The 13,335-nt window shown below is 25.5% G+C and overlaps 1 protein-coding gene across 1 annotated transcript in view; it reads left to right on the top strand.

The window, feature by feature from the left end:
* Positions 1–1,020: 1,020 nt before the first annotated feature.
* The window catches only part of LOC107453500 (uncharacterized), a 91,194-nt gene continuing 78,879 nt past the window's right edge, over positions 1,021–13,335 (top strand). The window contains exon 1 of the mRNA XM_016070359.4: positions 1,021–1,188. The gene's annotated coding sequence lies outside the window, so the exon portion shown is untranslated. The remainder of the gene's footprint in view (positions 1,189–13,335) is intronic.

Here is a 13,335-nt window from a genome sequence, read left to right on the forward strand (position 1 = left end):
TAAAAGATATGTATTTATAGGAGTGAAACAAAAACAATTTCCATTTGACTATAAACAATGGATTATTTGAATTATTTTCTCATGGTGAATTTTAAAGTCTTGGTTAAGAATATAGAATGGCACAAAACTTTTTTCAGAGTATAATTTTTCTCTAAAAGATATGAATTTGAAATTTGACATAAGAGCAATTATTTAAGAAATAGGTTATCGGATTTAGTTTTATTTTCAGCTGAAAAATAATCCATCGGAAGTCAAAGAAAATTATGATAAAAAAATATCGCACAATTACCCCTTTAGTGCCCCTAACCCTATATCTCTCATGTATATACTTTTTTAGCGTTTTACTTACAAACAAAAATATATTTTAGTATTTTTAATTATAAAATACAGTCTAATAGTTACTAAAAAAGTCTGTTAGATTATCGAAATTAGATTTGTACAAAATATAAAATCCTAAAAAAAGAGCAGGTTGAATTTTTTTTCCATTCATATTCAGAAATTTATCCATAATTGATTTTTAAAATTAAAGAATTTCATCGATGAATAACTGTTTCTCTTAGATCTGAATAATTGCAAATAAGTGCAAATTAGAAAAATTATTGCTCGGAAATGAGGCCGTGTTTTGAAGATTCTACTCTTGACTCAGAAAAAGGCACTAGTTTAATCTGTATTTTAAAACCATAAATTATTAAAATGTTAATTATAAAATTTTGCACTTATTTTGACCTAAATTAATACAAAATAATAAAAAGAGATTGAAAAATATGTTCAATAAAAATTATGATTCAAAGAGTTATAGTTTTCGAGAGAACATAAAGAAAAGAACAACTCATATTGAGTATATTCACTGATACTAAATAATAAAATAAAATTTTCTCAGAATCAAACTTATTGTATAAATAAAAGTCTTTGTTCGTAAGTACTGCCTGCATGAAGACCTGCCAAAAACATTTCCTCGCCAGCTTTTAAAAGTTCGCCAAATATGGCTTCGATTTCTCCATCTCATCTTTCTTGTGCCCCATAAAAGCGCAAACGTTATAACGTCCCGTTCACTGTTCAGAATCGACTTAGATTTCATTTCAGAATATCTCTTCAACTACGCTGAGTTTATTTCTCTAAACTTTGTAGAAAAGTAGCTTTGTCATACTAAACTTTGTTTTTTTCCGTGATCTACTTTGGAAAGTTCAGGTAGGAAAAAACATTTAAGTTAAAGTTTACTTAACTGATTTTTCTCTTTGTTTTAAAAGGAAAGAAACAAAACTTATCGACTTTTTCAAATTGTTCTTCCATGTTCGTGTGTGCTTTTTGAAGTTTGTTTTGAGTTCTCTTTTTAACAAAAACAGCAACTTTGAAATACTTTCTTGTGCTTCACCTTCATAAACAATTTAAGAACATTTAACTTTTTGTATTTTGCGAAACTCTTGTTTAATATAAATAGTAGAATGTTTAATTTAATAACTATGGCAAGGAATGCTGAGAATGCTAAAATAAGTGTAAAATAACAATACTAACGCATAAATTAAAAAAATATTATATTTTATGAGTTTTTGTTATTGATAGAAATAAAAATGGAAATTAGTTGATTGTGAGTTGAGTTTACTTAATACATTAAATAATTAAGTTACCTGAAAATATTTCGCTATTGCCTATTTTCAGACCTTTCCTAATAATTTTATCAACATTCGTTTTAAAAATTTAAATACATCAACTGAACTATAAGAATATGATTATAAAGGATATAATTAAATATAGCAACTAATTCTATATCTCATCTTCCTTTTACCTAATGAGATATTTTGAATAATAGTTAATTTGTATCAAATTAGTCAAAAAGCTTATTTTTTGTTTAAAAAGATAAGGTGAAAATTTGTATGTAATTTTATTTCATTTTCAATTTTTCAATTGAGGAAATGTTTAAGTTTCCGATTACAGATGAATGCAAATGTAACTTTTATTCACAGATTAAAAAAAAAATTGAACTAATTTACAGAAATCTGGGTATAAATATATTATTTTAACTTCAAGACAATAAAAACAAGCAGAAAAATGAAATAAAAAGAAAGAATAAATTTACAGATAAAAATTATATCTTTTTCTCTTTCTTTAAGTTATTCAAATATTTATTTTATATTAATCTATATAGGTACAAATATTCTTTAAAACAAATTACTATTTTCATACTAGGGCTGTACCTAAAATGGAATAATAATTACATTTGTAATGAAACATTAGTTTAGTAGAGTTTCGCTTATTTTGGATACATTTGTTCTGAAGCATTATGCCATAGTGTAATGCAAAACATAAAATAAAAACAATAAATTATTCAACTTACAACTTGCTTTTTTGAGTTAAATATTTTACTGGTTCATCCCATGAAAATACAGATTAGTATGATTGTTTTTCTTTTTGAATACATTATTTTTCGAGAGAGAGAAAGTTTCTGAAATGGAATTAAAACAATGGCGACAAATAAAAGGTTAACCGATTTCATGAAATTTCAGTTTTGTGAAAATACGTAAAATTTTTTGAGTGCTCAAGTTTTATAATGTTCAAGCTTAAAGTATTTCTTTTTAGTAATGTTTTTCGCACTTTAATTATAACGCCGAAAGTCTTTGTAAAACGTTTAAATCTTATTATAATCTTGAAGGAAATGTCAAACGAAAATAAATAAATTGAAATCCATTACAATGACCAATATTTTAATATAATAAAAAAGAGCAATAATAAACTAAAGCAAAGTAATGTGTAATCTACACAATATTGTGATCTATCACGGATGATGTATTTTATAGTTCATTATTGTAATTTTTTTTCACAATTAGAAGTGAATTATCTTAGTCAAAAAATATTACGTTTGATAATATCGCGTGAAATAATTTTAAATAATGCAGTGTAAAAGTGACTTCATATTGATTTTAATATAAACAATAATACAGATGTAGAGCTAACTGAATTATTAAAAAATATATTAAAATATAAATGTGATGATTTTAAGATGATTCAGAATTACTATTTAATAATTCATAGAAAAATAAATAGTAACACTAAAGTTTCTGTAAGTCATAATTAAAATTTGAAGATTTCAAGGTATTTATTAAGAATCATAATCTAATTATTCTGTTATGATCTATAAGTTCTGTTTAATCATAAATCGAAGTTAAAGTGATAATAAATTGAATTGAAAATTAAAATTAAAACTTAAAAATAAACTGAAAATCAAACGTAAATTTTTTATGTAATTTCATTTAATGATTAAAACTAATTTACTATTCTAAAATATTTTATTAAATAATTTTAACTTCATGATTAAATATAAATGACATAAAGTCATTTATTTACAAAATAAAATTCTTTATATTTTAAATGCCTAACGTGTTTCGATATTTCACTTAACCCTTAACCTTTTAAAATATTATTTTTTATGATATAAACTACAAAACAATATACTTTTATCTATGTAATTGAAAAAATCCTATTTAAATTAAGCAGTCCGATTTCGGAAAATTGTCAACAATCTTCCAGATTAATTGAATAGATTACTTCGCTTTCCCACATTTTGTCGAAACCATCTAAAAGTAACTGATCGCGGCGCATGTAAATGTGTCTTCTCCACATTAGCCGTAGATAGGCGAAGAAGAAAATATCACCTAAGTTTCAGACGAGTTTCATTTTCATCAGGAATTTCTATTTAAATTCTTTCTCTTCTTTTGTTTAGGTAACTGCATTTGCTTTTACAACTTGATTAGTTCATCGAATTTGTTGATGAAAATTTTAGCTAGATTCGATTTTTCGATAAACAATTACAAAAATTCAGGGGGTATAGTGTGAAAATGTAGAATTGTTACATTTTTATTTTTTCTGGTGATTTAATTTTTGTTGATATATTTTGAATAATAAACCATTGATCATAATAGTTTATTTTTAAAAATAACTATATTAATATTTTAATTTTAAAACCGTGAATTTTGATGGGAAATATAATGTATGGTAAATGTAATGTAATAATGGGAAATATAAATGGGCATTGTAAGAAATTTTGGATCAAATTCGGTAAAGAGTATCGGCATTTAGAATGCATCATCCGTAAAATATTATACCGTAATTTTTACTGCAATATTTATTTAATTAGAGTGATTAATTGATTTTACTGTAATTATTACTCTAAAAATTACGGTATATCTGATTTTTTTGTTCCGTAACATGTTCAGGGAAAAACGGATTTCTCGGTAAAATGCACCGGTATTTTTTAAGGTAATTTGATCCAGAATTTTTCACATTGTAGGAGACTTGTAAGTTTTGAATGGATATTACTTATAAGAATCTACTGTTTAAATTTTTCGATCATATCTCTTCAAAACTGATTTTTCTTTAATAAAATAATACTACTTCAGAATTTTACACAAGATTACAAGAAATATTCATTGTATTTATTTCATTTAATTTTGGTGAATAATTTTTGAGAAATATTATAGTTTTTCTAACTTTTTTTAAAGAAAAACAATTATAGTGAAAATATAAAGCACAATTTTGTTTTTCCTAGTTACATTTTTAATTTCTTCATTGAATAAATTTGCTGGACTTAGAACACAGAAAACGATAGATTTGTTTGGAAAATCTTTGTTAGAAATGAAAAGAGGTAAAAATATATGGGTCATTCTCACAAAAACTGTCATTTTTCAGTTCATAAAATAACTGTCATTTTTCAGTTCAGTTCATAAAATCTCAAAAAAGTAAAGTGAATAAAAAGCTCTGAAACTTTTTATATTAATAGAAATATGTAATGGCATTATAAAGAAAGTATATATCCTATAAATTATACTTGATATTTAAATAAATTAATTAATTTCACTGTTTAAAAAGTGAGGGAATGACGCTAATAGTAAGGGAATGATATTTTATTTTAATACATGTTTTTCTCTAAGTTACAGCTACCTCAAGTTTGAAAATGATAACGTACTAAGTATATCTAACATTTATTATAATTTAGTTTTATATACTTAATAGTTTTTAAAGGTTTGGGAAATAAAATTGGCTGGCATGATTTAACAAAAAAAAATCTAATAATATACTCATCTTGAATCATTCCCTCACTTCAGCATCATTCCCTCACTTCAGCATCCCTCAATTTATACTCTAGTGAGGGAATGACAAATTTAATAAAATTTAAAAATAACAGTTAGGCCTAATTAATTTCTTTTACGTTTAAAATAGTGGGACGCTTACGTTTAAAATAGTACTGTGTTAATATTTTTATCAGAAATTAAATTTAAAATTGATTTTCTGAATTCTATATTTCAATATTCTGAAATAAAAAACACGAATTTGTAAATTTTTTCATTTTTATTTCAGAAACAATTTTTTCTTTTTTTAAATCAACAGTGGGGACAAGTGAGGGCATGTCATATTGGTATATTTTAATTACCTAAAGTAAATAAAAAGTAAAAATTGATAATTTTATTTTTATTCTTTTGTTAGCCTGCAATCTGAAGGACACTTTCCCTGAAATTTTTTTCGTAAGTTAAAAAACAAACATAAAATATACTGGGGACATGAAAATGACTGTTTTTGTGAGAATGACCCATATGAATTGCTACTTACAAGGTGGAAACATATTCTAAAATGCAGATATTACAGAGCTGAACCGAAGTTATGATCTATGCATGAAATTTATTTTCATTTCATCAGAAGAGTTGAACAGCCGACCCATTTTTGTATTTATGGCTATCCATGTTCAACTCCCGAACACAGAAGACAAGGGAACCCATAGTTCCAAGTATTTTGACAAACTAGCCTTCGCGGAGCATTTTCGAATGGAATTAGCAAGTATTTGCATTACATGGAGAAGAAAACTGCGAAAACCTACTACGGTTAACCAGAAAACAAGGGAATTCTAACCCATAATCCATCTACCATGGTATTTTACTTCAGCATATGTACCGGGTGTTTTGGGAGCTGAATTTAAATTAACCAGCCATAGCTAGGGTTCAAACCTGGAACTCGTTCATTTCCCTGAGATATCTTGGCTCGTATACATGAATTGATCTTTTTCTGCAATCAACTCGTATTTCCCTTCTATTTCATTCTATTATGTTCTATATTTTCATTTCATTATAATCTATGTTTTCATTTATTTTTTCGATTTATTCTATCACCTAATATTTTTTCATAAATATAAACGACTTCCATCTTTTATTCAAGCAATTTTTGAATTTGGTTTTGATCTTAACTCAAGAAAATAATTACTAAACCACAAAATCAATAAAAAAATTTGGTCCGCCTTATATGCATTTAATCAATAACTTAACGACGCTATCACTCAAAAAAAGGAGGTTGTTTTTTTTTTGAAAAAAAAAAAGAATATCGCAAAATGAAAATGATCAATACAAAAATGAAAATTTTATTCAACAAAAACATTTATTCCTCATTTCATTTCTATACGAAATCTGACACAAACTATAAATGGAATTTCGGAGGAACCGTTAAAGATTTTTTTCTTGAAGAATCAACACTAAGTGAGAAACGATTTCGTAATTAAGATTTGCATACTAGATTATTTATATTCACGTAAATAATCTTTTTCTGCAAAGGTTTTTTTCGTAAATACAAAACTAAAGCAACCTTTCTGTAAGCTAGTCATACAAAACTTTTGAGATAAATTTCTCAGCAAAATTTACTTCTCAAGCATTGGGTAGAGGGTTTACCTTTCTTCGTTTTCAAATGGTCTATTTCAAACGGTTTGAAGTGTTTTTATTTAAGTTTTAATTTAAAATAAAAGTAAGTTTATTAAAACCAACTTCTGCTGGAACAGATTTAAAAAGCAGTTGAAAGAGATATATATATACGAAGTAAAGTTTTGTTTTGAATAGGTATCATTTTATTCTCATATGCTTTTCGTACAGTTCATAATTTTAGTTTCAGTTTGATAATTTAATTTGGTAAATTTTTGTTTTGAAAACAGTAGTTATTACACGTAACGTTACATGCGCACATAATTTTAGTTTGATATAAATTTTAGTTTTAAAACACTAGTTATTTCGCATAATTTTATATGCACAAATAATTTTAGTTTGAAAAATTTTAGTTTGAAAACACTAGTTATTTAACTTAATTTTACATTCACATATCATTGTAGTTTTAAAATTTGGGGATTAGAAAAACTATAATACAATATTTTTTAATGAGTTCAGGTTATTACACTGTATTTTTCTATTCTCAAAATTGCAATTTTAAATACGATACTTAAAGCCCTTGAGGCAAAACTACCCAATTATTAGAAATTATAATCTCATTTGATTCGAATATTTCAAATTATCCCTTCATTCAATGTCATTTTCAAATAATAAGCGAAAACCGTTTTGTCCCTTAATGAAAATTCGGTACTAATTAAATATTTATGTAATGGAAGGAAATTAATTTTGAACTTAAATATGTATTTCAATTATAATTGATTTTATCTATCAGTTTACAAAGTAATGCTTCTGTAAATGATGAAAATCAACTTAAAAGTTTAATTAAAAGTGTTATTTTTCATTGAATAAACATTTTATTAACGTATCAGTTTCTATTATTGAATTACTATAGATAAATAATCTTCAAACAGTATCTCGTTTTTTGGTAGTATTTAGCATTTGAATTATAAATGAATTTTGTAACTTTAGATGAGATATAACTATTCAATGTATGTCGCTGATAAATAATTATTTGCATATGTATTAATGCATGGAGTATTCATATGCATATTTTTCCTTTTCTTTGTTTCAGAACTACAATCGTAATGTTTTTAAAAATGTTACATTTAACGTCTGGTAAATGGGATTTTGTAAACAACAGCAAGTAATCATATAAACATGTAGATTTGCATACTTACTTTTTTTAATTCTAAATGTTAAAAATAACTTTATTTAAGGTAAACCAGCTTTTCTCTTTCATGTAGATAATAAAGAAAAATATGTCGCATGAAGCCATTTAAATTTAAATAATATGTTTGGCGATGTTTTAGAACAAAAAATGAAGTCCTTGTTTTTCAATGTATATTAATTTTTTATAAAAGTATTTTTCAGTTAAATTAAGAAAAATTATTATAGATTGAATTGGTACCGATTCTTCGACAAATTTTCCTAAAATAAAATCAATAGTATCATTGCTATTTTGTGGCTATGTATGTTTTTTTTTCAAAAATATTATTTTTAAAATTTGCTTCTAAAATTTTGTATGAAATATTAAAACACTATTTTTGTTTAAAAAGTTAAAATATAGTTAAGAATTCCTTTTTAAAAAAATCGGAATTTTTTAATGTATTAATTGCTTGTCAGAATTTTATGTCTGTAGAATAGATATAAAGTTTTGAAGGTTTGAAGCAAAATTATTCTGCAAAAATTTCAGGATAAAATTACTGTAAAAGTACCGATATTTAGGGTGCCGGTACGTATAGCATTAGATAATGCATAATTTTATGTCAAATGCGTATTAACTTTAGTAAGGACTACACTGCAAAATTTGCGTATCAAATTACGGTGTAAAATACCGGCACTTTGAGTGCCTAATCCGTAAAATCTATTTTTGCTGGAACAAAAAATCTAATATACTGTAATTTTACAGTAATAATTACCGTAAAATTACTGAATTACTCTAATTAAATTAATATTATTGTAAAAATTACAGCATAATAATTTACAGTGAAAATGGATTTTATGGATGGTACTTTATACCGTAATTTGAAACTGAATATTTTACAGTGTAGTCCCTACTGATGTTAATACGCATTTGACATAAAATTAAGTACTAAGTATTAGTATAATTAAGCATAACTAGTATTAATATAATTAAGTATTAGTATTTGACATAAAATTAAGTATTTCGTATTTATTTTTGATAAAGTAAGATAGCATAGTTTACCCATTTCGAAATTCTTTTAAAAGTAATGAATATCTCCAAACTTTTGGGCAATACTTTTATTTGAAAAATGCACAAACTCGATATATCGATTAAAAGTTAATGAGAGGGAATATTAAGATCAATGCTTTTGAACTCATTAAAACAGAAAATATGGACTTGATTTAAGGAATAAAAGAATAGATAGAAGAGAGGATTATTTTATTTTAAGCAAAACAATGCAGAAGGAATTGTGCGAAAGTTTTCATTTTCGTATCTTGCTCTTAAATATTAATATCTCAGTTTTTATTTTTAGAAAGGAATTTTTAATAAAGGCATTCATTATTATAGCAAAATTTACACATCATAAAAAACCTTTTTCCATATTAAAAATGTGTAAATATTTGAAATGTAGCATAATATTTTTCATCCTTTCGCAATGTTTATATCACGCTACTTTTAAATTACAACATTCTTTTAATAATATTTGTCTGAAAATTTGTTTGGATTTGTCTATTTCATTAGCAAATTTAAGTAAGTTTTTAGATGTTTGATAATAAAAATATCGAAAAACAAAGATGAAGTAAATCTTTATAATGAATACTTTTATTAAAATGATCTTTTTTAAGTTTTAGAGTATATACTTCTTATAATTGAGAACTAAAAACAGTTTCATCTGGATTCAATGATAATAGAATAAAAATGTGTTCGTAAGAATCATGATCTATCGACAAGCTTTTATTCATAACTCACGAGCTTGTGATATTTATTGTTAAACGCTTTGCTAAACAGACGAGAAAAACTATATTTAAATTTTTTTATGCTCTCTTATAGAATAGTTTGCTTTCAGATCAATAGATGTCACCACCTCCGTAATTTAAAATGAAAGCTTAGAATGTTATTTTTTTTTTTTAAATATATTAATCATTTGACGCAGATAGAATGCCAGTGTCCTTTTTACATATTTTTTCTGACTCTCTAATTGAAATCAAAAATATATTTTGGTATTTTTTAATTATAAAATTAGTCTAATGGCTTCTAAAATATATTTGTTAAATTATCAGAATAATATTTGTACTAAAATATGACATCCAAAAAAGAGTAGTTTTAAATTTTTTTTCTCCAAAACCTTATCATTACTAGATTTTGCAAATTGAAGAAATTTCGATAATGAACAACTGTTTCTCTTATATCTAAATAACTGAAAATAAGTGCAAATTAAAAAAAAATATTGTTTGGAAGATTTTATCTGTAACGCAGAAAAAGACACCAGTGTTTCATTTTGTATTTCATAACCATAAATTATTAAAATGCTAAATATAATATTTTTCATTCATTTTTCCCAAATTAATACAAAATAAGGAATAATTAAAAGTTTGTTTAATAAAATTTCTTTGTCAATGGATGAAGGCTGTTATAAAACGCTTTAGATATAAGCAAAAGGTTTTAATGGGTGTTGAAAATTGTACTTTTTGATATTTAAAGAACAAATAAAAAGTTTGTAAGTTTTTTTTCAGAAAACTATTCTGAATTAATTTAGAATTTGAGATTAAAAACTAAAGGTTAAGCAGGAACCAACGATATATGCTATCTATGCTATCAACGATATATGCAACGATAACTACCATCATTTTTAAAAAAATAAAGTCTTAGAGATAAATTAAGATTAAAAAATAAGTGCAACTTAAATACACACATACAGATAGTTAAGTTTTTCAGTTAAATGCTCATCTTGTAAAAATTGGAGAAGACTGTTAAATACAGATTCTATTGATTGGAATAGTTGTGTAATAATGAAGAATTTAATCAGAAAAAAAACATGGAAATCTAATAAATTAATGTTACGAAAAAACGCAAAAAATACGTGCTGATAAAAGTGAAAAGAAAAACCGATTTGGCTCACCTATTTGTATTTGTTAGTTTCAGACATTTTTGTTGTAAGTCTTCTTTATTATATGACTGAATTAACTGTTTTCATTCAGTCTACATTTCTATTGCATTATCCAGTAAAAATATTTATGTATTTAAAAACTACGTGAAATTTCACCACATCTTGATATCTCTCACTCATAAATATTCAATAATTATTTTTTCGAGTTCAAATATTTAAGGTTTTTTTTCCTTCCACAAATATTTTGTGGCAGACGATAAGCGAAAAATGATTTCGATTACATTTGTTTTATGCATTTTATATGTTGGCTTGGCATTTTGGTAATGGAAAGTAGATTCTACAGAGAAAATGTTTCTTTTTGCAGTTTAAAACTTTATGACTAGATATTTTTTTCCGCATTTTAGTTCTAATATTTTTTAGAACTCTAAGAGCTATTGAATTATACTGTTATATTTCAAATACTTTTATTATGGATGTTTATGATACGCATAATAGTTACAGTTTAGGTTCTCTAACTTCATTTATCTGGAAAATAAATAAAAATAGCAGCTTAGAGTGAATTGAATTAAATATAAATAGTGAAGATTGACTATATATGAGAGATATATAGCAAGAATATTATATTCTTATTAGTTTATTCAACGTAATTTGAATTGATATTTAAAGAAAATGCCAAATTTAGCTATAAAAAGCGTTATTTAGTAAAACCATTAGAAAGCTATATGCAAATTGGCTGCCGGAACGCTGGTAATGCTTTAAGCTTAGTTTTGTTATGAGTATAGATATAGTGACTATCCTCGACAAAATAAAATCGCTTACAGCAGCAATTGGTGGAAAACTGCACTGTTAGCTTTTCCATCTCAACAATGGAACTAGATATGGGTAAAAATTTAAGTACAAAGCTATAAAGCATCATCGATTTAGTACTAATAAATACCTTGTAAGCATTAATGACAAAAAAATTTAAAAATAAAGGTATATTATAATGAATAATTGCTTTTCTATCCAAAGATCATTTCATCAGGTCACAGAGAAGGAGATATTCCGAACAAATAATAATGCACGATTTAGAGGTTTTGATTTCTGTAATAAAGTTGGCGATAAATCGATGATGCTCTGCCCTGAAAGAAATTCACTGCTAAAATTACGGTAAAAAGTATTGGGACTCAGGATGCCAGTACTTCGTACCGTAAAATCTATTTTTACCTTTATATTAATTTAATTACAGTGAATGAGTAACTATTACTGTAAAAATTACGTTATATCATATTTTTTGTTCCATAAAATGTTACGGTAAAAATAGATTTTATGATAAAAAGTAGTGTCAGTGGCTGCACCCTGAGTGCCAGTACTTTATCAGGGATTTTTTACAGTGTATTACTCGTATATTCCCTTTCCGCTATGCCTGGTATCCTCTTCCAGGCAGAAATTAACACTTTATCTCAATTCACCGCTATTTTATCCAGGTGGCGCTGTATGGTGGGGTTTTATCTTGTTACCAGGCGTGGTCTAATCTTGAAACGCTTAGCCACTATATTATACCTAAACACCAAAGTTAAGAGTGGATGATAAAACTAAAGGTACGGTGGATAAATGCGGTGTTTATCGTATATTATGCGTAAAAAATGAGAAATATTTTTAAAGTTTATATTAAATTCACAATTTTCCTCCAGTTGTCACCGTAAGCGATATTATCTTGTAGCACATAGCAACTGTACTGTACATAGACAGCACTTCTATAAATAAACCTGTCTCCACTTTAAAATTAGGAGTGAATGCTAAAATTAAATAAACGGTTGGAAGGAAAAAATTTGTAACATGGAAAAAATTTAGAAATGTTTCTAAACACTTGAAAAATTACGTTACTGGTTAATGTGATATTAGCTTTAAATTTAAAATGTACGATTATTTTATGCACTGTTAGTACACTATTATAATTAAATAAGTCTAAATACTTGAGTCAACTAAATAGCACTTTAAATTCAAGCCTAAATTCTCTAAAATTACGATTTAATTATGATTTAAAAGTGCTTAGTATTAAATCATTATTATTAGTTACGATTATTAACTATAAATTATTATTATTACTATTTATTAATTATGATATAAGAGAAAGTAGAAAGTAAAACTCTTATAAAAATGAACCGAAATAAAAGCTCGGATATATTTGAAAACTGAATTAAATGCTCAGATAGATCCAAAGAATAAAACACGAACCCACACATATTTGTTTGAAAATACAACAATAAGAAGCCTTTAAACGAGGATATAAACTGAGATGTATTATATTTCTTCTTATTATATACTTTTCAGGATGTATTATATTTCTTTCATCCGCTGCTTTAAAAGGAGTGTAAGTGACATGATTTATTTTTATTACCATTATTCAACAATAGTTAGGTTATAGACTAGAAAAGAATTTTTTAAGGATTCTTTTTGAAGAAATCTAGTTTTGTTTGTCAGGCTTTTTAATGTAAAGAATTTTATTTGAAAAGTGGTTTACTTTGCTGTGAAGTAGTTTTTTGACTCTCCGCATTTGATGATGAATAATTTAAAAAGTTGTGCGAAAGAGT

This window comes from Parasteatoda tepidariorum, chromosome 12, assembly GCF_982258835.1.
Source record: "Parasteatoda tepidariorum strain Cologne lab strain chromosome 12, Ptep-v5.0, whole genome shotgun sequence".
NCBI classification, from domain to species: Eukaryota; Metazoa; Arthropoda; class Arachnida; order Araneae; family Theridiidae; genus Parasteatoda; species Parasteatoda tepidariorum.